The sequence below is a fragment of the Pseudophryne corroboree genome, chromosome 3 (genome assembly GCF_028390025.1).
Source record: "Pseudophryne corroboree isolate aPseCor3 chromosome 3, aPseCor3.hap2, whole genome shotgun sequence".
In the NCBI taxonomy this organism is placed as follows: Eukaryota; Metazoa; Chordata; class Amphibia; order Anura; family Myobatrachidae; genus Pseudophryne; species Pseudophryne corroboree.
Genome location: NC_086446.1, coordinates 577,235,905 through 577,263,496, shown reverse-complemented (window position 1 = coordinate 577,263,496; position 27,592 = coordinate 577,235,905).

Below are 27,592 nucleotides of genomic sequence, written 5' to 3'. Positions count from 1 at the left end.
CCCACGCCAAAAAACCCAGCACGGAGACAGACATGTCCGTTCAGTAAACTCTCCACAGCCAGAGTGAAAATGGCACCAATAACAGGACCTTTATAGAATCCAAAACCCTGCAAGAATTTGACAGTGGGTTGATGATGTTTTGCATAGTTTTGGGATCCGAGTCTGGCGGGAAAGCCAGACTCTGATCCCAAAGTTTGGGTGGATCCAGTTCTTGGAGAACCGGACCCGCACATCTCCAAAAAACGATGACTATTTGTTTTTAGCTATTCACACAACACCTATTCCATTGGATACCTCAGCATACCTAGAAGGTGGTGTGGTGGCATATTTTATGGTAAGGGTAAACTTACATAATCTCCAGTGCTTCCCTTTGGGGTTGCAAATCTTGATAAACTCTTGGGTTGATTGAGAAATCCGTTGTCCAACTCCTTATAAATGATCAGTGAGAACTCACAGGAAAGGATGAAAAGCCAGTTGGCATGTTTATTATTATACATGTAACCAAAGGTGAAATTCCTATTAGACTCATGAGGCATGTCTCTAGGGGTGCCACTTGCTGGGAGGTGGCACTTGGAGACTTGCTTTATTGCTGTCAGTCTGTAATTACAATAAAATATTGTACTGCACCATAAGCTATCTTTAAAATATTGTGGATGGGTAAGACATACTCAGACTGCCTCTGTGGGTATGGGTCATTAGGTCGACCACACTTAGGTCCACATGAGTTTTTTTAACTTTTTTAGTGTTGTTTTCTTCGTAAAGTGACGGGGAACCCCAATTAGTGCACCGTGTCCCCTCACATAACTCGCTTCGCTCGCCATGCTTCAGGCAAGGTTCCTCGCTCCACTACCGCTGTGCTTGGCACAGATTACTATTCCCAATCGTAGTCCACGTGGATCATAAAGTATGTGAAAGTTCAACAACAACATTTTTTTTTTTTAAACGCATGCCGACCTTTTTTCATGTCAACCTAGTACATGTTGACCTAGTGTCCATGTCGGCCTAATGCATGTCAACCAGTAGTGGTCGACCTAATGACTGTCAAACTAAGTGTGGTCAACCAAATGACCGTATCCCGCTCCTGTAAGCTGTCCTACTTAGTAATACTGCTTTCACACATAAACCCCTGGCTGTAACCCAGCTCAGACCCCAGACACTGAACACGAATTGAAATTAATTATATATGAAGGGTTGCGCTAGGGAACCATTATAATCACAGTAGAAGCCAGAGGTTTAAAAAAGTTGTTAACAATTTATTATATTTGTACACATATGTATCACTTTATAAGGAACAGAAATTAGTAAAAGACAGACAGCACCAAAATAGATATAACTGCATGTAACCATCCAAACTGTAAGTAGCAATCCGAGGAGTGTTAACTGATTAGTGCTACTATATTGCAGTTCAATTCATGCATGTCTATAGTCCTCAATGGGAATTAACGAGTTGTAGATATTGCAGTCCTGAATTAAACAATAAAGTTCAAGCCAAATGTATAAAATAACCGGTTTGAGACTGGGGTCCAGTTGGGAATTAATCGGTCATGGTAACAATAGATAAAAAGTCCCAGCCGAGATTATAATTAATAAAATCACAGGCGATCCCTTAATAATTCAAATATACTGTATGATGAAGAGTCGTTTTCATGCCCGCTACTCACTCTATCCCAACGGTAAGGGACCTGTTTGAAGGTGAGAGGAGATGATCGATCCCAAGCATCCTCGGGTGAAGGGGCTTGGTAATAGGGGTGGCTAATGCAGCTGGCAGCGGGCATGTACGGGATCAGTGGCTGTGGCAGTTTGCAGTTAGGTCACTTTGAACTGAACACGAATTGAAGCCAGGGTTTCTGTACCCGTCTCACAGTGGATGCTTGGAGATTATGGGGTCTATTTACTAAGCATTGGAGAGAGATAAAGTAGACACAGATAAAATATCAGCCAATTAGCTCCTAAATGCCATGTTACAGGCTTTGTTTGAAAAATGACAGGTAGGAGCTGGTTGGTTGATAATTTATCTCCATCCACTCTATGGCTTAGTAAATAGACCCCTCTATCATCTCCAAGTGCTACTGTTCCTGTCAGTCAACTTCTTTTATGCATGACCTGGGTATTGCCTATCAGACCGCAGGAGATGCAGGTTGGGCCCAAGAATAACCCTGGTACCGTGCAGTGCTTAAAACCTGGGTCCATATATGGGTAAAAGGGGTATGTGTCTTACTTAGTAAATATGTATACATAATTAGAAATAAACAAATATCATAAACTCATGGCTTTGTTTTATTACTGTATTTTATTAAACTGCCAATGGAAAAATTTGGGCTTTATAACCGAACCATGAAAGCAATAAAATTAGGCCTGGGCTCAAGTCAGCAGCTGAGGGGGAGTGCGGCTGCTGGGAAATTTGGAGGGGCGACCTTGAATGCTTTAACATGCAATTTAATAGAAAAAGTTAACTGCACAGTGTCATATAGAAAATGGCATTTAATAATAACGTATCAATAGCTTGAAATAAAATATTAGGTACTAACAATTACGAAGTGGTAGCAATGACAGTCCTTTCAATTACAAAATGAACTAAGAAAATGATAAATGTACAGTATTTGCTCTCTAAATTTAAGCTGTCACCAAAACCATAGTAAATATCCCATTGAACTCACAGCACTCACCAACACCTACAGACACAAATCCCGATCTGACTTGTGCCTCATACAGGAGATACTGTATGGATAAAATAGAAATGCAACTAGAAGAATGTTAGAACTTCTCTTAGTCAGTAAAAGATGCAGTAGCAGAATATACTGTAGTGCTGGAAGTCTCTGTAACAACTCTGGTGATGTGAGGACACTGAAGAATATTACTCACTCTCAAGATTTATAATGTGGGTTGTTATCCAACTAATAATAATTGTGAGATTGCAGGGGCAGCCTGGGAAGATAAAGCGGCCTTTGAGAAATTATGAAAGTGGCCTTATGTAGGTAGCATCAAATCAACTGTAGGTGGGGCCAACTCAAAAGTAGGTGGGGACTAATATAAATATAGCCCACCATTGTAAAATAAAAAAATAAATCACATTGCCTCTGCCTTCCCCTGTACTCAACCCGTAGCGCACCCCAGTGATATGCAAAACAGAGAGCATATTAGTAACTTAAATACAACACAGAGAGCATTTTAGTGACTGATATACAATACACAAAACATCCTAGTGTTATAGAATTTATCTTATTGACCAACATCAATACACAACCATACAATATGGAGCGCAATCCTGTGACCACCATACAATACACAGTGCAACATAATGATCGCCATGCAATACAGAGAGCATCCTAGTGACCGGTCCCCCATGGCATGTGAAGAGTTGTCACCAGAGTGGAGGCAAGGGTATGCACTCTAGCAATGGAATGAGGATAGAGTACTTTATCCGACAACCCAAAGGGCATATAGTAAATAAATATATTTATTTAAAAAAAATTGTGATTTATTAAAAATATATAAATATTTTTATGATTTTAGATTTTTTTGTAAGACACTGAAGAAAACATGATTCAAAGCTTGCTGTGCTGCTGGGCGAGAGATCCAAATTAGTACCAATCTACAATGATCCACTAGCTTGGAAGGGTTTGTCTGATTTAGACTTTTTGGCATACTTGCTAACTTTAAGCCTGCTCCCTCTGGGAGGGAATCAGCCAGGTTGGCACTACAGGGGGTATGATTCCAAAATAGGCGGTGGTCCGGGGGCATGGAGACATGATTACATGCATTGTAAAGTGAGGGGTGTGGGCCATGAATTGCGTCATCACCCCATCCATATTTCCTCCGTGAGCAAGTGATGAGCACGGATGAGCAAGTACTGTGGGCTGATGTAAGTAGGATGCAAGAGATTTGCCCACTTTTCTGGGTGGCTAAGAGTACCACTCAATTTTCAGGATCCTTCCAGCTGCTCCAGAAAAGTAAGCAAGTATGCTTTTTGGCTGGCTGTTGTTATGGATTGTTTGGATTGGCTCATGCATCATGTTTTTTAGATTAAAAATAAAAGTCTATAAGTGTTAAAAATGTTATTATACGGGGCAGTCGCAGTGCTCTGGAGCTCCTGGCTGGCCCATACTTTTCCTGGCTATTCCACCTGCCTTTGGGTTCCCTGACCACCTTGGGTTACCTTCTGACCCAGGAGACTTGTAGGGTGATAGAACATGGACAAATAAGGTTTTGGCTCCCCTGTCCCATCCACCAGAGAGGAGATCATGGCTTTCCTCACCTTCATCGCAAGGTTTAAGGATTCTCTTGAGACCAAACTTTACAAGGCAATCACTTCCATCAAATCTGATGTGTTGACCCTTGTCGCCAAAACTCCCCAACTTGAGTCTCACCAAGATGGTCTTCAGAAATCTTTGAATGAGTTGGGCAGGGATCTGGATCACATCATCACCGAGCTCTCGACCTCTGCACTAAGAACGAGGACTTGGAGAATCGAGAGCGCAGGAATAACATCCATAGTCATAATATTTCACGAAGTCTGTCAATATCGGTGCTCTGGAGTCGTACCTCAAAATTCTCTTCCATTTCCTGCTTTCTGATCTTGGTTCTCATATGTTGCCACTGGAACAGCGGCACCATGCTCTCCGGTCTAAACCCAGATATAATGACTCTCCTCGTGATGTTGTTCTGTGATTTCTCAGCTATAAGGACAAGGAAATTGTTCTGGCCCCTACCCGGTGTAGACCCCATATTCTTTTTTACTCCAATAAGCTTCAATTCTATAAAGACCTCTTCCCCTGATAATAGCCAAATAGAGAGAATTTCAGAATTTAACAAGGGCCCTTTGGGACACTTCTCATTGTCGACCTGAATGGCAAAACAGTCATGATCCATGACCTCCATGAATGTAAAAATTTTATTAAACCACCTGGAGGAATCCGGCCCCTCTCCAGAAGGTGACCCTCCAGATTTGTGACTGTTTCTACCAGCTCCATAGCCATATCCTGACCTCATTTCATTGTTTTCAATTGCTGATTATTATTAAGATGTAGCACCAAGCTACTGTTCTGTGTTACGCCACCCTCCATGTGCACTTGCTCTTCTATGTCCCCTACTTTCCCGCCCATTGCCCCTTTTTTTACTTCTTTTTCTCTTCTGCACACATAATTTGGTAAGTTGAGCTTTCATTTTCATGTGCTGGTAATTATTGGCCCTACCTTTCGCTTAATGTTTATCTTGTTTATATATGTATGTTTATCGAAGTTGCCACAGTGGGTCCTATTGCATTGGTGCTTACCACCACCATTTCTTTTCTGCACCTTTTACTTCGGTACCCCCTTCCCCCACATTCTTATTTTCAGTAATATGGTTAACCCATTATAGTAGGGCCTTGCTAATGTATCACATTTATAATTGTTTTCTTCTATTTGTGCAATTTTGTATATGATATTTTTGTGTACTTATCTTTGCTAAGTTCATCTCTGACCCCTTTTTCCTTATTCTGTGGATTTCTACTGATCTTCCTCTCTATTCTCTCTGCCTTACCCTTACTGCTTTTCCTTTTCTCGACGCTTAACTTTACACCCCACTCCTTGCACTCAGGGGATGCTGCTGCTCCAACAGATCCCCTTTCCTCTCCCTGTGTTCTGTTAGGTTCTTTGCTCTCTTATGGATAGTGGCTCTAAGTGCAAAGTCACCCCCCCTATCCATACTCCATAGTTTTAGGCTTTCACAGCTACACCCCCTTGGACATCTGTGTCATAACCTCTGTGTTCTTCCCCCTCCATATTTTTGGTTGGACCTACGAACTCAGTTTCTGCTCCTCCCCCCCACACACACCTTTTCTTTCTTTCTCTCTTTTTTCTCCTTCCTTTCCCCATCCTGGCGAACCAGGGATTTTGGCCTCTCTTTTCCACTTTCTGTCCCCGTATACTTCCCCCTGTGACTGTGACTGTAGCATTTATGAATTTCTGGGGTCTAATACCCTCCAGAAACAATTGCAACTGTTCCGTACCATCTGCAGCCTAAAGGTGGATATTGTCCTTTTGCAAGAGACCCATTTTCAAACTCCTGGCCATCCTACCCTGCTCTCTAAATGCTTCTCCTCCAGTACAACCAAACACAATGCAGTTGCAATCTTAATCAGCAAAAAATTACCCTTTTCTCAATGTTCTGTCCATATGGATTTGGACAGTCGTTATATTATTCTGACTGGCAGGCCTGGACACACTGATGTCGCCATCGCTAATATCTATGTCCCTAATGCAGGTCACCAACACTTCTTAAATCTTTATTTGGCACACTGCATAAGTGTAGCGTGGGCTACCTGTTCCTCGGTGGCGATTTCAACTGTGTTCTCGGTCCGACACTAGACAAATCTTCTAACTCAGCCCATCCTTGGAATGTGCTCTAACTAGGTTTCTCGAAGGTGGTATGTCAAGGAAGTTGGTATTTTTGACATGTGGTGCTCTCTTAACCCTTCTTTCAGGGACTACACCTTTTACTCCACTCCCCATCATTCATATTCCAGAATTGACCTAATTCTCTGCCGTCTCCCAGTCTCTTGGCACCTCCTGGACTCTACGATTATTCTAATTCCAGGTCTGATCATTCTATTGTCATATCCTCCTTTGATATTTTGGAGTACCAGGTGGTCCACCCTCTTGGCGGTTTAATGATACTCTCTTGAAAGTCCCTCATTTCCGAACAAAGATTGTTGATATTTTGAAGGATCGTCCCTGACTCTGGTTGCTCTCTACTTATCTGGGAAGCTCATAAAAGTGCCCTCCAGGTCCATATTATCAGCTTCGCCTCACACAGGAACAAGGAACATAAACAAGTCCTTTGGTCCCTTACAGATCAAGTCCATCAGTTAGAATCTATTCACAAACGTACCCCCACAGATGCTCTATATAAGCAACTTGCCATTGCAAAATCTGCCTTTAATGCTATTCTCTCAGAGCAGGTTGAGACATCTCTTAGATGGCTCAATCAGTGCTTTTATGAGAAAAGCAATAAATCAGACACCCCTCTAGCTATTTGCCTGAAAGGCTGCAGGGCTCTTTCAGCAATACCGGCACTTTAGAGACTCAGCTGGCTCTCTTCATTATAACCCCCTTAACATTAACTCTATTTTTAGGAGGACTAATATGATCACCTCTACAATCTCCAGTCCCATACCTCTCCTTAATCTGACCTCTCTACTTCCATTTCTTGACTACCTTTTCTCCTTGCCCTCCACCGAATCGACTCCTCTACTTTCATGGTGCTTAGTGTCCCAATAACTGAGAAGAGATTGCTAATGCCCTTAAATACCAGAAACCTTCCAAAGCACCAGGCACTGGCATACTCCCCTTTTCTTACTACAAGACCTTACCATCTCCTTCAACCAAATCTGTCACAACTGAGGGCCTGAGCTGACGGAAGGCAGCCTCAGTTGTAGGGGCTGAGATGTACCGGAACCTGGGAGGTTGTATCAGACCCCTGGACATGTAAGTAACATGAAGAGAAACCGCCCGAAGGCGTGACCACGACAACTTGAGTAAAAGTCAATGATATTTATTTATGACAAACTCCATGCATCACAGTAGCAGTAAAAAGAAACATAAAAATCAGCAGAGAAATAATAATACAGTTCCTGGGTACTACAGGGTGGCAGGGGCCACAGAGCTCTGGTGGTATGAGACAGTTCTTATTATCTGCAAGTTGGAAAGTCCTTACCAGGCTCAACTGTAGCAATGAGGAAAGCCCAGGGTCGTACCAGCTGGTGTTCCAGGGAAAGCTGGACTGCTGTAGATAAAATGCTGCTGTGGGTACTGGTTAGAACCAGACAGGTGTTGGCACGGAGTGGATACTGGCTGGAACCAGTTAAATAATAAATAAAGCTTGAGAGCGATGCAATATAGATGAAATGTAGAATTTGAGAGCGGAGAAATAATAAATACCGGTGGAGAGTGGTAAACTGCAGAAAGGACACCGGCCCTTTAAGAGAAGCTGTACACTGCTGGAAGCTGAGCTGGAAGCAGGTGATGTTGTAGCTGGAAACAGGTGAGTCCAGAATGGATCGGAGAGTCAGGCTACACCGCAGATGGAATGTTGGTGCGGGTCTCTATAGCAGAAGTCTGGAGACAGGAGCTGGAACCTGGAAGACAATCACAGGAGAGAGACAAACTGGAACTAGGTTTGACAACCAAAGCACTGACGCCTTCCTTGCTCAGGCACAACCTATTTATACCTGCAGCAAGGAAGGCATTGGCTAGGCAATTATGCAAATTAATAATACTGACAACGGATTGGTAGGAAAGATCAGCTGACAGAATCCAAGATGGCTGCGCCCATGCAGACACTTGGAGGGAAGTTTGGATTGTAATCCATGTGGTCTGGAAAACAGTAATGGCGGCGCCGGCCACCGGAGACAGGAGACGCCAGGCTGACAGATGCACATCCGACCACGCGGACACAGCGGAGGCCGCGGCTGACGTAATCGCCACTCTGAATGCAGAAGCTCAGGGACGGCGGCGGAGGCCGCGGGAGACGCCATGCCAGATGTATAAGGCGTTACTGTGACTGCGTCCAGAGAGACAGGAGAGGATGCGGGAATGTGCACATCAGGATAACAGATGGGATCCGGTCCTGGAGCGCTGAGCCAGCCTTAGGAGGCATCTGATAGGTAAGAAATGGCGTCCAGATACCCGGATCGTGACAAAATCCTAGTAAACATGAGAGTAGCAAGTTCGGATCGTGACACTATTGTGTAAGCCATTAGTGAGGGAAGGTGGTGCATTTGAGGACATGGGGCAAGCTGTAGTGTTAGGTCCCTACAAGTGAAGGGACAGATTAGATTAATGTAGCGGAATATGCTGGTGCTATATAAGTAACTGTTAATAGTAATTAGTACATTATTCAGGTGCCCACAGACCGGCCCCATCTTGTCCCTTCCTCTGGACCAGTGGTGGATCCAGGGGGAGGTTATAACACCCCCCCTCCCCCCCTTTTTCCTGGAAGAGTAGTGCTACCTGTGCTGCACACCTCAGAGGCCACGGCAGGAGTGATGGAACCATCAGCTGCTAGTGTCGTCTTGATCGCCACCCCCCTCTTGGATCTGCTACTGCTCTGGATCACCTTTGGAGGACTGTTACAGTACTATAACCCATCCACCAATGGGGTTCATTGCTTACTAAATATACTGTACAGTAGTGTTTCTATTAAAATAAAAATCTAATGTGAAAAAAAAAGACAGCAGAAAGCCTTCTGGCAGTCACATGAGGTCATCTGCCTCATGGAGGAAAAGTCCCAGTTCAGCCTAGGTCCAATCTGACACTGAGAGGATGAAAACAATGATGTGTGCAGTAGTCCCATAATATATAATATTCAAGATGTAAAAAATGAGGTTGTAACCTCTTGAACAAGAACACAGATACTGTAAGTAGTGTTTACATTTTTTTTGTGGGGGGAATGAGACCCAGCAGTGTACAGTATTTCAAGACCACACCTTTGGCAATGTAGTGGTGGTTATCCCTGTGTATGGGGATGTGTATTATGCAATAGGCTACTTGCACTTGCTGTGGATACTGGCCAGTGCTGGAAACCTGGAGGGTTCTTGACATATGAATTACAGATCTGGATAGGTAACCTCCGACTATACACTATGATCTATAATTTAGCAGTAGCAGTAGACACCTGGAGAATCTGAAATGGGACAGGATATTCTGTAAACAGCTAGAACAGTTATAGATGTATTATGGACATTTGGCCTGGACCTTGACTCCCTCTGGAAGCTTGTAATGAAGCTCTGACAATGGTAGAGTCCCTTCTGGGATTGACAGTACCTTCTCGTAACAGGTAACCTAGCAGCACTACATGATAGACTACATACTCTTTCAGCAAGACTGGCAGATCGCTTTGTAAGGTGACAATTCATTCTGTCAAACATGCAGCTTTCTAGTCTTACAACTATGATTACATTTTGCAGGTGCATAGTCTCACTATAATGGTTTCATTACATTTCCCTGTAGTACTACTTTCCTCTCCAGTACTCATACTCCAATTGGCCGCTCTGCGCTTCTCTGCTTGGCGCCAATCTACCCATGTAATTTACTCACTTCCTCCACTCCCACTCCAAGAGCATGCATGGAGGTGTAGTCTCCAGCACCCAAAATATTGCCGCATACATACTAGAGATGAGCGCCTGAAATTTTTCGGGTTTTGTGTTTTGGTTTTGGGTTCGGTTCCGCGGCCGTGTTTTGGGTTCGAACGCGTTTTGGCAAAACCTCACCGAATTATTTTTGTCGGATTCGGGTGTGTTTTGGATTCGGGTGTTTTTTTCAAAAAACACTAAAAAACAGCTTAAATCATAGAATTTGGGGGTCATTTTGATCCCAAAGTATTATTAACCTCAAAAACCATAATTTACACTCATTTTCAGTCTATTCTGAATACCTCACACCTCACAATATTATTTTTAGTCCTAAAATTTGCACCGAGGTCGCTGTGTGAGTAAGATAAGCGACCCTAGTGGCCGACACAAACACCGGGCCCATCTAGGAGTGGCACTGCAGTGTCACGCAGGATGTCCCTTCCAAAAAACCCTCCCCAAACAGCACATGACGCAAAGAAAAAAAGAGGCGCAATGAGGTAGCTGTGTGAGTAAGATTAGCGACCCTAGTGGCCGACACAAACACCGGGCCCATCTAGGAGTGGCACTGCAGTGTCACGCAGGATGGCCCTTCCAAAAAACCCTCCCCAAACAGCACATGACGCAAAGAAAAAAAGAGGCGCAATGAGGTAGCTGTGTGAGTAAGATTAGCGACCCTAGTGGCCGACACAAACACCGGGCCTATCTAGGAGTGGCACTGCAGTGTCACGCAGGATGTCCCTTCCAAAAAACCCTCCCCAAACAGCACATGACGCAAAGAAAAAAAGAGGCGCAATGAGGTAGCTGACTGTGTGAGTAAGATTAGCGACCCTAGTGGCCGACACAAACACCGGGCCCATCTAGGAGTGGCACTGCAGTGTCACGCAGGATGTCCCTTCCAAAAAACCCTCCCCAATCAGCACATGATGCAAAGAAAAAGAAAAGAAAAAAGAGGTGCAAGATGGAATTGTCCTTGGGCCCTCCCACCCACCCTTATGTTGTATAAACAAAACAGGACATGCACACTTTAACCAACCCATCATTTCAGTGACAGGGTCTGCCACACGACTGTGACTGATATGACGGGTTGGTTTGGACCCCCCCCAAAAAAGAAGCAATTAATCTCTCCTTGCACAAACTGGCTCTACAGAGGCAAGATGTCCACCTCATCTTCACCCTCCGATATATCACCGTGTACATCCCCCTCCTCACAGATTATCAATTCGTCCCCACTGGAATCCACCATCTCAGCTCCCTGTGTACTTTGTGGAGGCAATTGCTGCTGGTCAATGTCTCCGCGGAGGAATTGATTATAATTCATTTTAATGAACATCATCTTCTCCACATTTTCTGGATGTAACCTCGTACGCCGATTGCTGACAAGGTGAGCGGCGGCACTAAACACTCTTTCGGAGTACACACTTGTGGGAGGGCAACTTAGGTAGAATAAAGCCAGTTTGTGCAAGGGCCTCCAAATTGCCTCTTTTTCCTGCCAGTATAAGTACGGACTGTGTGACGTGCCTACTTGGATGCGGTCACTCATATAATCCTCCACCATTCTATCAATGTTGAGAGAATCATATGCAGTGACAGTAGACGACATGTCCGTAATCGTTGTCAGGTCCTTCAGTCCGGACCAGATGTCAGCATCAGCAGTCGCTCCAGACTGCCCTGCATCACCGCCAGCGGGTGGGCTCGGAATTCTGAGCCTTTTCCTCGCACCCCCAGTTGCGGGAGAATGTGAAGGAGGAGATGTTGACAGGTCGCGTTCCGCTTGACTTGACAATTTTGTCACCAGCAGGTCTTTCAACCCCAGCAGACTTGTGTCTGCCGGAAAGAGAGATCCAAGGTAGGCTTTAAATCTAGGATCGAGCACGGTGGCCAAAATGTAGTGCTCTGATTTCAACAGATTGACCACCCGTGAATCCTTGTTAAGCGAATTAAGGGCTGCATCCACAAGTCCGACATGCCTAGCGGAATCGCTCCCTTTTAGCTCCTTCTTCAATGCCTCCAGCTTCTTCTGCAAAAGCCTGATGAGGGGAATGACCTGACTCAGGCTGGCAGTGTCTGAACTGACTTCACGTGTGGCAAGTTCAAAGGGCATCAGAACCTTGCACAACGTTGAAATCATTCTCCACTGCACTTGAGACAGGTGCATTCCACCTCCTATATCGTGCTCAATTGTATAGGCTTGAATGGCCTTTTGCTGCTCCTCCAACCTCTGAAGCATATAGAGGGTTGAATTCCACCTCGTTACCACTTCTTGCTTCAGATGATGGCAGGGCAGGTTCAGTAGTTTTTGGTGGTGCTCCAGTCTTCTGTACGTGGTGCCTGTACGCCGAAAGTGTCCCGCAATTCTTCTGGCCACCGACAGCATCTCTTGCACGCCCCTGTCGTTTTTTTAAAAATTCTGCACCACCAAATTCAAGGTATGTGCAAAACATGGGACGTGCTGGAATTTGCCCATATTTAATGCACACACAATATTGCTGGCGTTGTCCGATGCCACAAATCCACAGGAGAGTCCAATTGGGGTAAGCCATTCCGCGATGATCTTCCTCAGTTGCCGTAAGAGGTTTTCAGCTGTGTGCGTATTCTGGAAACCGGTGATACAAAGCGTAGCCTGCCTAGGAAAGAGTTGGCGTTTGCGAGATGCTGCTACTGGTGCCGCCGCTGCTGTTCTTGCGGCGGGAGTCCATACATCTACCCAGTGGGCTGTCACAGTCATATAGTCCTGACCCTGCCCTGCTCCACTTGTCCACATGTCCGTGGTTAAGTGGACATTGGGTACAGCTGCATTTTTTAGGACACTGGTGACTCTTTTTCTGAGGTCTGTGTACATTTTCGGTATCGCCTGCCTAGAGAAATGGAACCTAGATGGTATTTGGTACCGGGGACACAGTACCTCCAACAAGTCTCTAGTTGGCTCTGCAGTAATGATGGATACCGGAACCACGTTTCTCACCACCCAGGATGCCAAGGCCTCAGTTATCCGCTTTGCAGTAGGATGACTGCTGTGATATTTCATCTTCCTCGCAAAGGACTGTTGAACAGTCAATTGCTTACTGGAAGTAGTACAAGTGGGCTTACGACTTCCCCTCTGGGATGACCATCGACTCCCAGCGGCAACAACAGCAGCACCAGCAGCAGTAGGCGTTACACGCAAGGATGCATCGGAGGAATCCCAGGCAGGAGAGGACTCGTCAGAATTGCCAGTGACATGGCCTGCAGGACTATTGGCATTCCTGGGGAAGGAGGAAATTGACACTGAGGGAGTTGGTGGGGTGGTTTGCGTGAGCTTGGTTACAAGAGGAAGGGATTTACTGGTCAGTGGACTGCTTCCGCTGTCACCCAAAGTTTTTGAACTTGTCACTGACTTATTATGAATGCGCTGCAGGTGACGTATAAGGGAGGATGTTCCGAGGTGGTTAACGTCCTTACCCCTACTTATTACAGCTTGACAAAGGGAACACACGGCTTGACACCTGTTGTCCGCATTTCTGGTGAAATACCTCCACACCGAAGAGCTGATTTTTTTGGTATTTTCACCTGGCATGTCAACGGCCATATTCCTCCCACGGACAACAGGTGTCTCCCCGGGTGCCTGACTTAAACAAACCACCTCACCATCAGAATCCTCCTGGTCAATTTCCTCCCCAGCGCCAGCAACACCCATATCCTCCTCATCCTGGTGTACTTCAACACTGACATCTTCAATCTGACTATCAGGAACTGGACTGCGGGTGCTCCTTCCAGCACTTGCAGGGGGCATGCAAATGGTGGAAGGCGCATGCTCTTCACGTCCAGTGTTGGGAAGGTCAGGCATCGCAACCGACACAATTGGACTCTCCTTGTGGATTTGGGATTTCGAAGAATGCACAGTTCTTTGCTGTGCTGCTTTTGCCAGCTTGAGTCTTTTCATTTTTCTAGCGAGAGGCTGAGTGCTTCCATCCTCATGTGAAGCTGAACCACTAGCCATGAACATAGGCCAGGGCCTCAGCCGTTCCTTGCCACTCCGTGTGGTAAATGGCATATTGGCAAGTTTACGCTTCTCCTCCGACAATTTTATTTTAGGTTTTGGAGTCCTTTTTTTTCTGATATTTGGTGTTTTGGATTTGACATGCTCTGTACTATGACATTGGGCATCGGCCTTGGCAGACGACGTTGCTGGCATTTCATCGTCTCGGCCATGACTAGTGGCAGCAGCTTCAGCACGAGGTGGAAGTGGATCTTGATCTTTCCCTAATTTTGGAACCTCAACATTTTTGTTCTCCATATTTTAATAGGCACAACTAAAAGGCACCTCAGGTAAACAATGGAGATGGATACTAGTATACAATTATGGACTGCCTGCCGACTGCAGACACAGAGGTAGCCACAGCCGTGAACTACCGTACTGTACTGTGTCTGCAGCTAATATAGACTGGTTGATAAAGAGAAGATGTCTATGTAACTATGTATGTATAAAGAAGAATGAAAAAAAACCACGGTTAGGTGGTATACAATTATGGACGGACTGCCTGCCGAGTGCAGACACAGAGGTAGCCACAGCCGTGAACTACCGTACTGTACTGTGTCTGCAGCTAATATAGACTGGTTGATAAAGAGAAGATGTCTATGTAACTATGTATGTATAAAAAAGAATGAAAAAAATCCACGGTTAGGTGGTATTACAATTATGGACGGACTGCCTGCCGAGTGCAGAGACACAGAGGTAGCCACAGCCGTGAACTACCGTACTGTGTCTGCTGCGACTGGATGATAAATGATATAAAAAATATATATATATCACTACTGCAGCCGGACAGGTATATATTATATATTATATAATGACGGACCTGCTGGACACTGTCTGTCAGCAGAATGAGTTTTATTTTTATAGAATAAAAAAAAAAAACACACACAAGTGAAGTCACACGACGAGTGTTTAACTTTTTCAGGCAATCACAATATAAGTATACTACTAACTATACTGGTGGTCAGTGTGGTCAGGTCACTGGTCAGTCACACTGGCAGTGGCACTCCTGCAGCAAAAGTGTGCACTGTTTAATTTTAATATAATATGTACTCCTGGCTCCTGCTATAACCTATAACTGGCACTGCAGTAGTGCTCCCCAGTCTCCCCCACAATTATAAGCTGTGTGAGCTGAGCAGTCAGACAGATATATAATATATATAGATGATGCAGCACACTGGCCTGAGCCTGAGCAGTGCACACAGATATGGTATGTGACTGACTGAGTCACTGTGTGTATCGCTTTTTTCAGGCAGAGAACGGATATATTAAATAAACTGCACTGTGTGTCTGGTGGTCACTCACTATATAATATATTATGTACTCCTGGCTCCTGCTATAACCTATAACTGGCACTGCAGTAGTGCTCCCCAGTCTCCCCCACAATTATAAGCTGTGTGAGCTGAGCAGTCAGACAGATATATATAATATTATATATAGATAATAGATGATGCAGCACACTGGCCTGAGCCTGAGCAGTGCACACAGATATGGTATGTGACTGACTGAGTCACTGTGTGTATCGCTTTTTTCAGGCAGAGAACGGATATATTAAATAAACTGCACTGTGTGTCTGGTGGTCACTCACTATATAATATATTATGTACTCCTGGCTCCTGCTATAACCTATAACTGGCACTGCAGTAGTGCTCCCCAGTCTCCCCCACAATTATAAGCTGTGTGAGCTGAGCAGTCAGACAGATATATATAATATTATATATAGATAATAGATGATGCAGCACACTGGCCTGAGCAGTGCACACAGATATGGTATGTGACTGACTGAGTCACTGTGTGTATCGCTTTTTTCAGGCAGAGAACGGATATATTAAATAAACTGCACTGTGTGTCTGGTGGTCACTCACTATATAATATATTATGTACTCCTGGCTCCTGCTATAACCTATAACTGGCACTGCAGTAGTGCTCCCCAGTCTCCCCCACAATTATAAGCTGTGTGAGCTGAGCAGTCAGACAGATATATATATAATATTATATATAGATAATAGATGATGCAGCACACTGGCCTGAGCCTGAGCAGTGCACACAGATATGGTATGTGACTGAGTCACTGTGTGCTGTGTATCGCTTTTTTCAGGCAGAGAACGGATTATAAAGTAAACTGCACTGTCCTCACTAGTAAACTCTCTCCACTCAGTCTCTACACTTCTACAGTAACAGTACTCCTCCTAGTCAGCTCCAGTAAATCTCTCTCAGTCTCTTATAATCTAAATGGAGAGGACGCCAGCCACGTCCTCTCCCTATCAATCTCAATGCACGTGTGAAAATGGCGGCGACGCGCGGCTCCTTATATAGAATCCGAGTCTCGCGATAGAATCCGAGCCTCGCGAGAATCCGACAGCGTCATGATGACGTTCGGGCGCGCTCGGGTTAACCGAGCAAGGCGGGAAGATCCGAGTCGCTCGGACCCGTGAAAAAAAACATGAAGTTCTGGCGGGTTCGGATTCAGAGAAACCGAACCCGCTCATCTCTAATACATACAGACATACATCTTCCCCAGCTCCTTCTCCCCTGTGACTTATCTTTGTGGACCTAGCCTCCCTACTCAGTTTAGCACTGCGTCTGGGGATTACATTTGTAATATATGCAAACAAAAAGTGTAACATGACAGAAACATTTTTAGACTAAAATCCTTTTCTTGCGCCATCTGTGTTCTACGTCCGCTCACCTTTTAGCATCTTCTACTTTTTGTTATGCCCACAAATAGCACAATTCTGGTTACTCACCTCTACCAAACTGACCAAACATGACATAATCTTTGGCTCATGACATCCATTTTTTAATCCAAGTAAGTTTTATTGCATATGGTGACATAAGGGTTAAACAAAGGTGTCCAAGCCTGCATGTGTGATCTCTCTATTTCAAAGTGCAAGAACCAATGCCTGTGTCACACTATGGTTCCTAGTACAGATGAGTGGGTTCAGTTCTCAGAGAATCTAACCCACTCAAACATTGGTATTCGAGCCGGGATTGGGATCCGAGCCCACCTTACTCAGATCCCAAAATGAGGCCGAACGTCATCTTCCCACTGTCGGATTCTCACAGGTTTTGGATTCTACATAAGTCCCTGGTGTTCTGCACCATCTCCACTCTGGCCGTGGAGAGTGTACTGGACGGATGTGTCCATCTCAGTACTGTTTTGTCTGGCGTGAGGCAGGTGCACTCTTTCTGTCTGCTGTATCAGAAAGGGGTGCTCTCTCTGTCTGCTGTATCTGAAAAAGGGGTGCCCTGTCTGCTGTATCTGAAAGGGGTGATCTCTCCGTCCATCCAGGGGCTCTGCCCCAGTGTAAAATTAAAATAATAAAAGATAAAAACAAAAAGCCTAAATTATCATTATAAAAATATATATATATTTTTTGTTTGTGCTGGACCCCAGTGTACTATACTATTTTTATTTTATTTTCATAAGTACTGTGACACTGCCGGTCAGACCGCAGTATATTATTTACTACTTATACATGTATTTTGTGACGCTGTTGGTGAAGCTAAACCGCACTGTAACCACCGGTGTGTGATATAAAAAATAATACACATTTTTTACTCATTTGAGCGACACTGTAACAGCATTGTGTGATATAAAAAATAATATATATATATATATATATATATATATATATTTTTTTTTTTTAATTTAAATAAATATTTTGTGCTGTGTCATCCCAGTATAAACCAGGGACTGCATCTGCTCTGTCCATCTAGGGGTGTTCTGTCAGTCCACCCAAAATAAGATACATCTTTTTTTTAAATATTTTGTGCTGTATCCTTCCAGAATACATCCAGGCGTGCTCCATCCATTTCAGGGTGCTGTGTCCGTAGCTCATATTCTAATGAAATAACTTATTGTCCTATTTTCAGAATTCTTCTTACCACCACATTGTGATTAATTCAAATTAATATTATTAATAATAATTATAAATTAACTAAATGTAAATTAAATTAATGTAACTAACCTTCTGCATGTCAAATATATCTTTCAGGAACAGAAGGATTTAGGGGCTAATTCAGTAAGGATAGCAAATTCTGCGAATCAGCAGAATTTGCTATCCTTTGGATCACATGCTGGGGGCCGCCCAGCATGCTGACCGCCGCCTCCCCCCCTTGATGAAGCAGATATTGCGATCGCCTCGCAATTTCTGCTTCATCGTAAAAATGATTGATGCCTCTTGCCGGCGCAGCATAGCTGCGGCTACAGGAGACCCAGAGCCATCTTACCCATCGCGGTGGCTGCTTGTGATGTCATGCAGCCTCCACCATCACGCCCCCGACATGCCCCATTTGCGCCGCACCACCCACCGTGTGCGTCACTCTATCCCTGGAAAGTGCGGGCACATGCGCAGTATGGGCGCTGCGCATGCGCCCGCCGGCCGACAGTAAAAATTCTGGTTGGGATCCAACCTGAATTAGCCCCTTAATCCTAATTTAAAAATATTTTTTAACGGATGATTAGCAAACCTTCTCCATGTCAAAGATATCTTTGAGAAACAGAAGAATTTGATCCTAATTTTAAAATAATTTTAACATGATTGCAGCATTTAAAAATATATTGTTAACTGCTACGTGTTTGCTGCCCACTGCTGTCGCTTAGCTTAGTCATCCAGCTACCTCGGTGCAACCTTTTGGCCTAAACTGGATAAAAACAATATTGTGAGCTGTGAGGTGTTCAGAATAGACTGGAATTAAGTGGAAATTAATGTTATTGATGTTAATAATACTGTAGGAACAAAAACACCCCCAAATTCTGTTAATTTAGCTGTTTTAATTATTAAAAAAAAAATCCAGATTCAAAACCCGCAAAGGGAGGTTTTGGCAAAACCAATACATATCCAAAAGACGAAGAAAATCCAGATCAAAACGAAAACACAAAACCCGAATAATGGCCCGGCGCACACCTAGACACACACTGTCTCAGGAACTGGAGCAGTGCAATTTGACCACACAATCTAACAACAATCAACAAGTACTTTTCCTAGTTAAACTCCTGATATAGACTGGGCTGACCAACTGCTAGACAAACAGTGGTAGTTTCTTAATCATTCCTGGAAATAATTATTTATCAGGTGCTAGGAAGGGGGAGGGGTTACAAACAAACAGCAGACAGAGAGGAGGGTGTGCTTTTTTCCACCTGGTATCCCCCCAGCACACTAAAAATTATCTGTGACTATACCTGAACCTATCTGGTAATAGAATGTCAGGGAAATTGGTCACATGCATTTGCAAAGACATGTTTAGCTGCTGACCACGTCAAGGCTTCTCCGATATCAGCAGTCCTAAAACTACATAATGGCAGTGCCCACATAGGGCCTTGTGATTTGTCTACAGTAAGGCCTCATGATAAAGACTCATAATAAAATGCATCCAGACAGGGCTAACTTACCTGGGAGCCACCCCAGGATCTCCCATTAGCACTACAAGGAACAGCATGCCTTCCAAATGCTGCTCCCATCCAACTGCTAATAAGTGATGAGAATAAAGTACTGCTTGGCAAAATATTATTTAATACAGAATAAGGGCAGCAGAACAGTACGTAAAACACACGTAGATCAGTTACAATTAAAACGCCTTCCAGAGTGTCTGAGAGTGACTGATCCAGAAAAGCACATATTTGTCGCAATGTAGAGGTTGAAAATGCATGCTATGCATCATGGGAGATAATGTCATGCCAAGGTGACTCACTTCCTGTTTGTCTCCTGTTACTTCCACTTGGTGTCTGGCTCATGCTGAGTAAAGACCTGTATTAAACTGATGCTGCAAGTGTCGTCCTGATTTTGTTGCTACACATCTACATGGTGTTAGAACTGGGATGCCATGGCACAAGGTCTCAGGAGAATAGATCGGCTGATATTTGATGAAAACATGGCTGACAACTGGCTGAGGTTTAAAAGGGATTGCTCGTATACGCCATAGCAGGCCTTTCAGACAAGTCAAAAAAAGTCCAGGCATACACGCTGCTGAACCTCGCAGGCACCGATGCTGATGCTTTTGTATACGCTGACGGAGAAGACAGAGGATTCTGACATCCTAATTGCAAAGTTTGAAGAGATCTGCATGCCAGTAAAGAATGTAATTATGGACAGGCATGTTTTCAACAAAGTCCTACTTCTCCACGCTAAAGCTGCTGGCAAAGAAGTGCAAGTTTGGTATCCTCACGGAGGAGCTCATCCGTGACAGAATCGTATGCGGCATACGCAGCGACAAGGTACGTGCACAGCTGCTTCGGGAGAAGGGCCTCACATTAGACACTGCCATAGATATTTGTATGTTAAATGAGCAGTCTGAAAAGGGCACAAGGGAACTAAGAAAGGATGCTGAGGTGTGTCATGGCAGCCGTTCCGCACCGATCCTCCACATGTGGGAACAGTGTGGCACAGCACCCTCCTGACATACAAAGCAATCATTTTGCAAGGTGCTGCTGCTCCAAAGATCAAATTTCCAAAAAGTGACAGTCTGAGTCGCGCTATAGCCGCTCACCCCAGCGGATTAACCAGATTGAAACGGAGCCAGGGTGGGAATAGGTTCGCATGACAGTTTGTGTTAGTGTAGACCACTTGGATGAAAAGGGCAAAATATTTATCAACTGAGAACAAAGCATACAAACAAGGTGGCCATAGTCAAAATAGACTTAGGAGCAAAGTGCAATGTCATATCCTACAAACAAATACATGAAATAGATCCAACTGCACAGATAAACCCATGAGACAAGATCAACTTGATAGCTTATGGTGGCCAGATCATCACCACACTGGGTACCACAAAGCTAAAATTTATCCGTGCTGATTTGCTATTCCATATTGTGGATCAAAAGGTTAAACCATTGCTAGGCCTCCCTGACAGTATGAAGCTAGTGTTATGATTCCAGTACTCCTGACCGGAGGAGATCTTATGACAATGGCCAGAGTACTGGAAGGGAATGCTGGTTACGGGAGCAGGAAAAACTAGTTGCCCCTGGCGCCCTAACTCTATTGTCTCACCCGTGCTATCGGAAATCCCTTGCGAGACTATGGTTTCTTGAGCCCCTGGCAGCCACGTTTGAAAGGCGGATTATGTCTGCCCAACTCCGGTGCCCCCCGGTCTTAGTGAGAGACAAAGGGAAATCCGAGGCAGGATGATGACAAGAGGACCTCTGACTAACAACAGGCCAAGGGCAACAAGCTAACTAACCAAACCTGAAGTATGTGCGGAAAAACCGCCAGGTAAAAGGACAACCAAAATCCACTAGTCCATAACTCCTACCCAGCACCGCTGGATACCAGAGTGGATCTGTGGGAGCGGAATCCTCCGCAAAATGCTCCGAAACACAAACAACAAGTAATAAATAATAAAGCGGCCAAGCCGCAACACACGGCAACGCCGCGACTCACGAACACCACTGGATGTTTAAACGGTGCTCAGTCAGGACTCCAGGAACAAGATGACGACTTCCGAGTGCAGGATAACTGAGGACTGGAACGACCGGATACAGCAAGACTGGAAACACTCTCAGCAAACAGAGACAGCATGCAGGAAGCTATTACCGGCGTCTGTGTGAGGCACTGCAAGAGCATATAAACTGAAGCCCTCCAATCAACTGCTGACAGGGCTAATTGCGTGGATGCCGTGCAGCTGCCTTGCTGCATGGCCAGGAAACAGGTGCCCTACTTAATTTAAATGGACCCAGCAACGGGGAACGCGGTCCGCCAGTGGCGTCCCCGTTGCTAGGGTCCGTGCGGCTCCGTGCGCCCGGCGTCTAGCGTTGCCAGGGAGCCGGCGGCTGTACGCGTACGGCGTCCCTGGTTGCTAGGCGCCGGGCCGCACCGATGAGCGGACCCCGGCACCTAACAGTACCCCCCCCTTGAGGAGGGGTCAAGGAACCCCTAAAGCCAGGTTTCTGAGGAAATTCCCGAAAAAATGCCCTCTTGAGCCTCGGGGCATGGAGATCCTTATCCAGGACCCAAGACCTTTCCTCTGGACCATAGCCTCTCCAGTGCACCAGAAAATAAAGCCGACCCCGGGACAATTTGGAATCGAGAACCTTCTCCACCAAGAACTCCTGTTGTCCCTGTACATCTACTGGAGATTTCCCCTGAGAGATCTTCAGAGGAAATCTACTGGAAGAAACGTATGGTTTCAACAGGGAACAATGGAACGTATTTCCGATCCGGAGAGCTCTTGGTAAACGTAACCGGAAAGCAACTGGGTTGATTTTTTTAATAATATGAAATGGTCCAATAAATTTGGGGCCCAATCTAGCTGAGGATTGTCGAAGTCTAATGTTACGAGTCGACAACCATACCCTATCTCCCACCTTAAAAGTGCAAGGACGTCGGAGCCTGTCAGAAATTTTTTTCTCTCGAAAGGCCGCTTTTCTGAGAGCAAGGTGCACTTTTTTCCAAATGACTCTGAGATGAGAGGTTAAGGTTAGCGAGGAAACTGAAGAATGTTGAAAAAAAGAATTAGCTCTGGGGTGAAAACCAAAAACTGAAAAGAATGGAGACACATTAGTGGAGGAATGACAAGAATTATTGTAAGCAAACTCCGCCAAAGGAAGAAACTCGGACCAATCATTCTGGAGTTTGGCTGAGTACAAACGCAAATACTGTTTCAATGATTGGTTAACTCGCTCGGTTTGCCCGTTGGACTGGGGATGGTAGCCGGATGTTAAAGACAATTTCATCTTTAATGAAGCACAAAAAGACCTCCAGAATTGTGCAATGAATTGTGGACCCCGATCAGAAACAATATCAGTGGGCAACCCATGAAGTCTGAAAACATGGCGGAGAAACAAAACAGCCAATCCCTGGGCAGATGGCAGTCGGGGAAGAGCAATGAAATGAGCCATCTTGCTAAAACGGTCCACTACCACCCATATGACTCGGAATCCGGCTGACAGAGGGAGGTCTACCACAAAATCCATGGAAATATGAGACCATGGCCTGAGAGGAACATTTAAGGGCATAATTTGCCCGATAGGCAAGGAACGGGGAACCTTATGCTGTGCACAGACCTGACAAGAAAAAACAAACTCCTTAATGTCTTTAGAAAGACCAGGCCACCATACTGAGCGGGAGACTAATTCCAAAGTCTTAGAGATCCCCGGATGCCCGGCAACTTTGCTATCATGAAACTCAGTCAAAACAGTAGCTCTCAAAAACTCAGGGACGTAAAGACGACCAGCAGGAGTATTTCCAGGAGCTTGATGTTGAAGCTGCTTTAACTGGGTAAATAAATCTTGTGTGAGGCCTGCCCGAATGACTGAAGACAGAAGTATGGGAGTAACAGGACTGTTATTATGAACTGGAAGAAAACTGCGTGACAGGGCATCCGCCTTGGTATTCTTGGAACCTGGCCTGAAAGTGATAATAAACTTGAAACGAGTAAAAAATAAAGCCCAACGAGCCTGCCGGGCATTCAGCCGCTTAGCTGATTCGATGTACTGAAGATTTTTGTGGTCAGTCAATACTGAAATGGTATGTGTTGCTCCCTCAAGCCAATGCCTCCACTCCTCGAAAGCCCATTTAATAGCCAGTAACTCCCGGTTACCAACATCGTAGTTGGATTCAGCGGATGAAAATTTCCTGGACATAAAGGCACAAGGATGTAGTTCCAGAGACTCCGGATCCTTTTGAGATAGGATAGCCCCCACTCCAACCTCCGAGGCATCAACCTCAACAACGAAGGGCAATTCTGGGTTGGAATGTCTGAGGACTGGAGCTGAGACAAAAGCTTGTTTCAAGGCCTGAAAGGATAACTCAGCTTCACGTGACCAGTTGGTAGGATCCGCTCCCTTCTTAGTCAGTGCCACAAGGGGAGCAACCAGGTCGGAAAAAGAAAGAATAAATCTTCTATAATAATTCGCAAACCCTAAAAAGCGCTGAATTGCTTTTAAATTGGTGGGTTGCGCCCAACTAAGGATGGCTTGGAGCTTCTTAGGTTCCATGCAGAATCCCCGAGGGGAAATAATGTACCCTAAAAAGGATACCTCCGTGACATGAAACTCACACTTCTCCAGCTTGGCATATAGATGATTTTCACGTAATTTTTGAAGAACCTGACGCACCTGGGTAACATGTTGTTCAATTGAGTCAGAATAAATCAGGATGTCGTCTAAGTAAATGACCACGAATCTTCCTAGGAAGTCACGGAGCACATCGTTAATGAGATCCTGGAAAACTGCTGGAGCGTTAGACAAGCCGAACGGCATCACCAGATACTCGTAGTGACCCGACTGAGTACTGAATGCCGTCTTCCACTCATCTCCAGACTTGATTCGGATGAGGTTATACGCTCCCCTTAGGTCAATTTTAGAAAAAAATCACAGCCGAACGCAGCTGATCAAAGAGGACAGAAATCAGCGGCAGAGGATAAGTATTTTTAACTGAGATCTTATTCAGGGCTCTAAAGTCAATGCAAGGTCTGAGTGATCCATCTTTTTTATCCACAAAGAAGAAGCCTGCACTTAAAGGGGATTTAGATGGCCTAATAAATCCTTTCCCTAGGCTCTCCTTAACATACTCATTCATGGCCGCAGTTTCTGGCCCAGATAAAGCATATAACCTTCCCTTTGGCAATGTGGCACCAGGAATTAGCTCAATAGCACAATCATAAGGCCGATGGGGAGGCAGAATGTCCGCATTGCCCTTGGAAAACACATCAACAAAGTCCTGGTATTCCACGGGAATGAGTTCAGGAATGGCAGTTGCTATTCTGACGGGAAACGTAATACATTCCTTATTACAGATGGTACCCCATTGTGAAATCTCCCCCGACCGCCAATCAATGGTGGGATTATGAAAGGCCAGCCAAGGGTGACCCAGAACCACTGGAACTGCTGGGCAATGGGTCAGGAAGAACTCGATCTTTTCGGAATGAAGAGCTCCTACCGTAAGTAGTACAGGGGGTGTACAGAGGGAAATAACCCCATTGGACAAAGGACTCCCATCTAAACCATGCATGGTGACACACCTACCCAAGGCTAACTGAGGAATGCCTAAGGCCTTGGCCCAAGTTAAGTCCATAAAGTTCCCCGCAGCTCCACTGTCAACAAAAGCCGACACCGAAGAACTGAGGCTGCCAAAGGAAACTTTAGCTGGGACTAAAAGGGAGTTATTCGAGGAGATAAGCTGCAGACCGAAGTGAACCCCCTCACAATTCACTTGGTCGAGGCGTTTCCCGACTTGTTCGGACAATTACGGGCAAAATGTCCCTTACCCCCACAGTACAAACAAAGACCAGAGTTTTGCCTTCTGGCTCTTTCTTCTGGAGACAGCCGGGAGAGACCCATCTGCATGGGCTCCTCTACGTCCTCAGGAATGGAATATACACATGGAGTAGACCTGACAGGTGCTCCTTTTTCAGCCCTCCGCTCTCTGAGATGACGATCAATCTTAATAGAAAGCTCCATGAGTTTATCGAGAGTCTCAGGAGCGGGATACTGAAGGAGACTGTCTTTTATAGACTCTGATAAGCCGAGGCGAAACTGACTGCGCAGGGCTGGGTCATTCCAGCCACAGTCGTTCGACCAACGGCGAAACTCCATACAATAAACCTCTGCAGGATTTCTACCCTGTCTGAGAGCGCGCAACTGACTCTCAGCGGATGCCTCTCTATCAGGGTCATCATATAAAAGCCCTAAAGACCCCAAAAAAGCGTCTACTGACAACAACACCGGATCCTCTGCTTTTAAACCAAATGCCTAGGTCTGAGGATCCCCCTGGAGCAAAGAAATAATAATCCCGACCCGCTGAGATTCAGTACCTGAGGAGATCGGTCTTAAACGAAAATAAAGTTTACAGGATTCTTTAAAATTAAAAAACTCTTTCCTATCACCAGAAAAACGGTCAGGCAAGTGCATTTTTGGTTCAGGGACTACCCTCGGGGAAGTTCGTAAAAGATCTTCCTGCGACTTCACCCGAAGGGAAAGATCCTGAACCATCTGAGTAAGTTCTTGAATCTGGCTGACTAGGAGCTGACCAGGATTTGGCCCTAAACCTGTGGGATTCATGAGGCCGATAACTCTTTACAAAACTGAATAAGGAAAAAATGAAACTCTGTTTTAATTTTAAGTTTTGGTATTGGCCGGTAATAATGTTATGATTCCAGTACTCCTGACCGGAGGAGATCTTATGACAATGGCCAGAGTACTGGAAGGGAATGCTGGTTACGGGAGCAGGAAAAACTAGTTGCCCCTGGCGCCCTAACTCTATTGTCTCACCCGTGCTATCGGAAATCCCGACTATGGTTTCTTGAGCCCCTGGCAGCCACGTTTGAAAGGTGGATTATGTCTGCCCAACTCCGGTGCCCCCCGGTCTTAGTCAGAGACAAAGGGAAATCCGAGGCAGGATGATGACAAGAGGACCTCTGACTAACAACAGGCCAAGGGCAACAAGCTAACTAACCAAACCTGAAGTATGTGCGGAAAAACCGCCAGGTAAAAGGACAACCAAAATCCACTAGTCCATAACTCCTACCCAGCACCGCTGGATACCAGAGTGGATCTGTGGGAGCGGAATCCTCCGCAAAATGCTCCGAAACACAAACAACAAGTAATAAATAATAAAGCGGCCAAGCCGCAACACACGGCAACGCCGCGACTCACGAACACCACTGGATGTTTAAACGGTGCTCAGTCAGGACTCCAGGAACAAGATGACGACTTCCGAGTGCAGGATAACTGAGGACTGGAACGACCGGATACAGCAAGACTGGAAACACTCTCAGCAAACAGAGACAGCATGCAGGAAGCTATTACCGGCGTCTGTGTGAGGCACTGCAAGAGCATATAAACTGAAGCCCTCCAATCAACTGCTGACAGGGCTAATTGCGTGGATGCCGTGCAGCTGCCTTGCTGCACGGCCAGGAAACAGGTGCCCTACTTAATTTAAATGGACCCAGCAACGGGGAACGCGGTCCGCCAGTGGCGTCCCCGTTGCTAGGGTCCGTGCGGCTCCGTGCGCCCGGCGTCTAGCGTTGCCAGGGAGCCGGCGGCTGTACGCGTACGGCGTCCCTGGTTGCTAGGCGCCGGGCCGCACCGACGAGCGGATCCCGGCGCCTAACAGCTAGGCTTTCTCAAATTGGGGCCTGAGGTACACGCAATACAGATGACCGTCCCAGAGATAAAAGACTTTCAGGATTTATTTGATTGCAGTACACTTGGCAAGCTTCCTGTTGTGTACCATATGAGGCTGGATGACTCCATTGTACCTACTGTCTGTGCCCTCTGGAGGGTTCCTATTGCAATGAAAGACAAAATCATTAAAGAGATTCACAGAATGACTCAATTGGGTGTCTTGCCCCCATAGAGGAAGCAACACAGTGGGTGTCTGCCATGGTGGCCGCATCAAGAAAGGATGGGACTGAACGTCTTTGTATTGATCCAGTACACTTGAACAAAGCACTGCTGCGTCCATATCACCCTCTCCGCACCATCGAGCAAGTGATTGCGGACATGTCAGGTGCCACAGTTTTCAGTACCC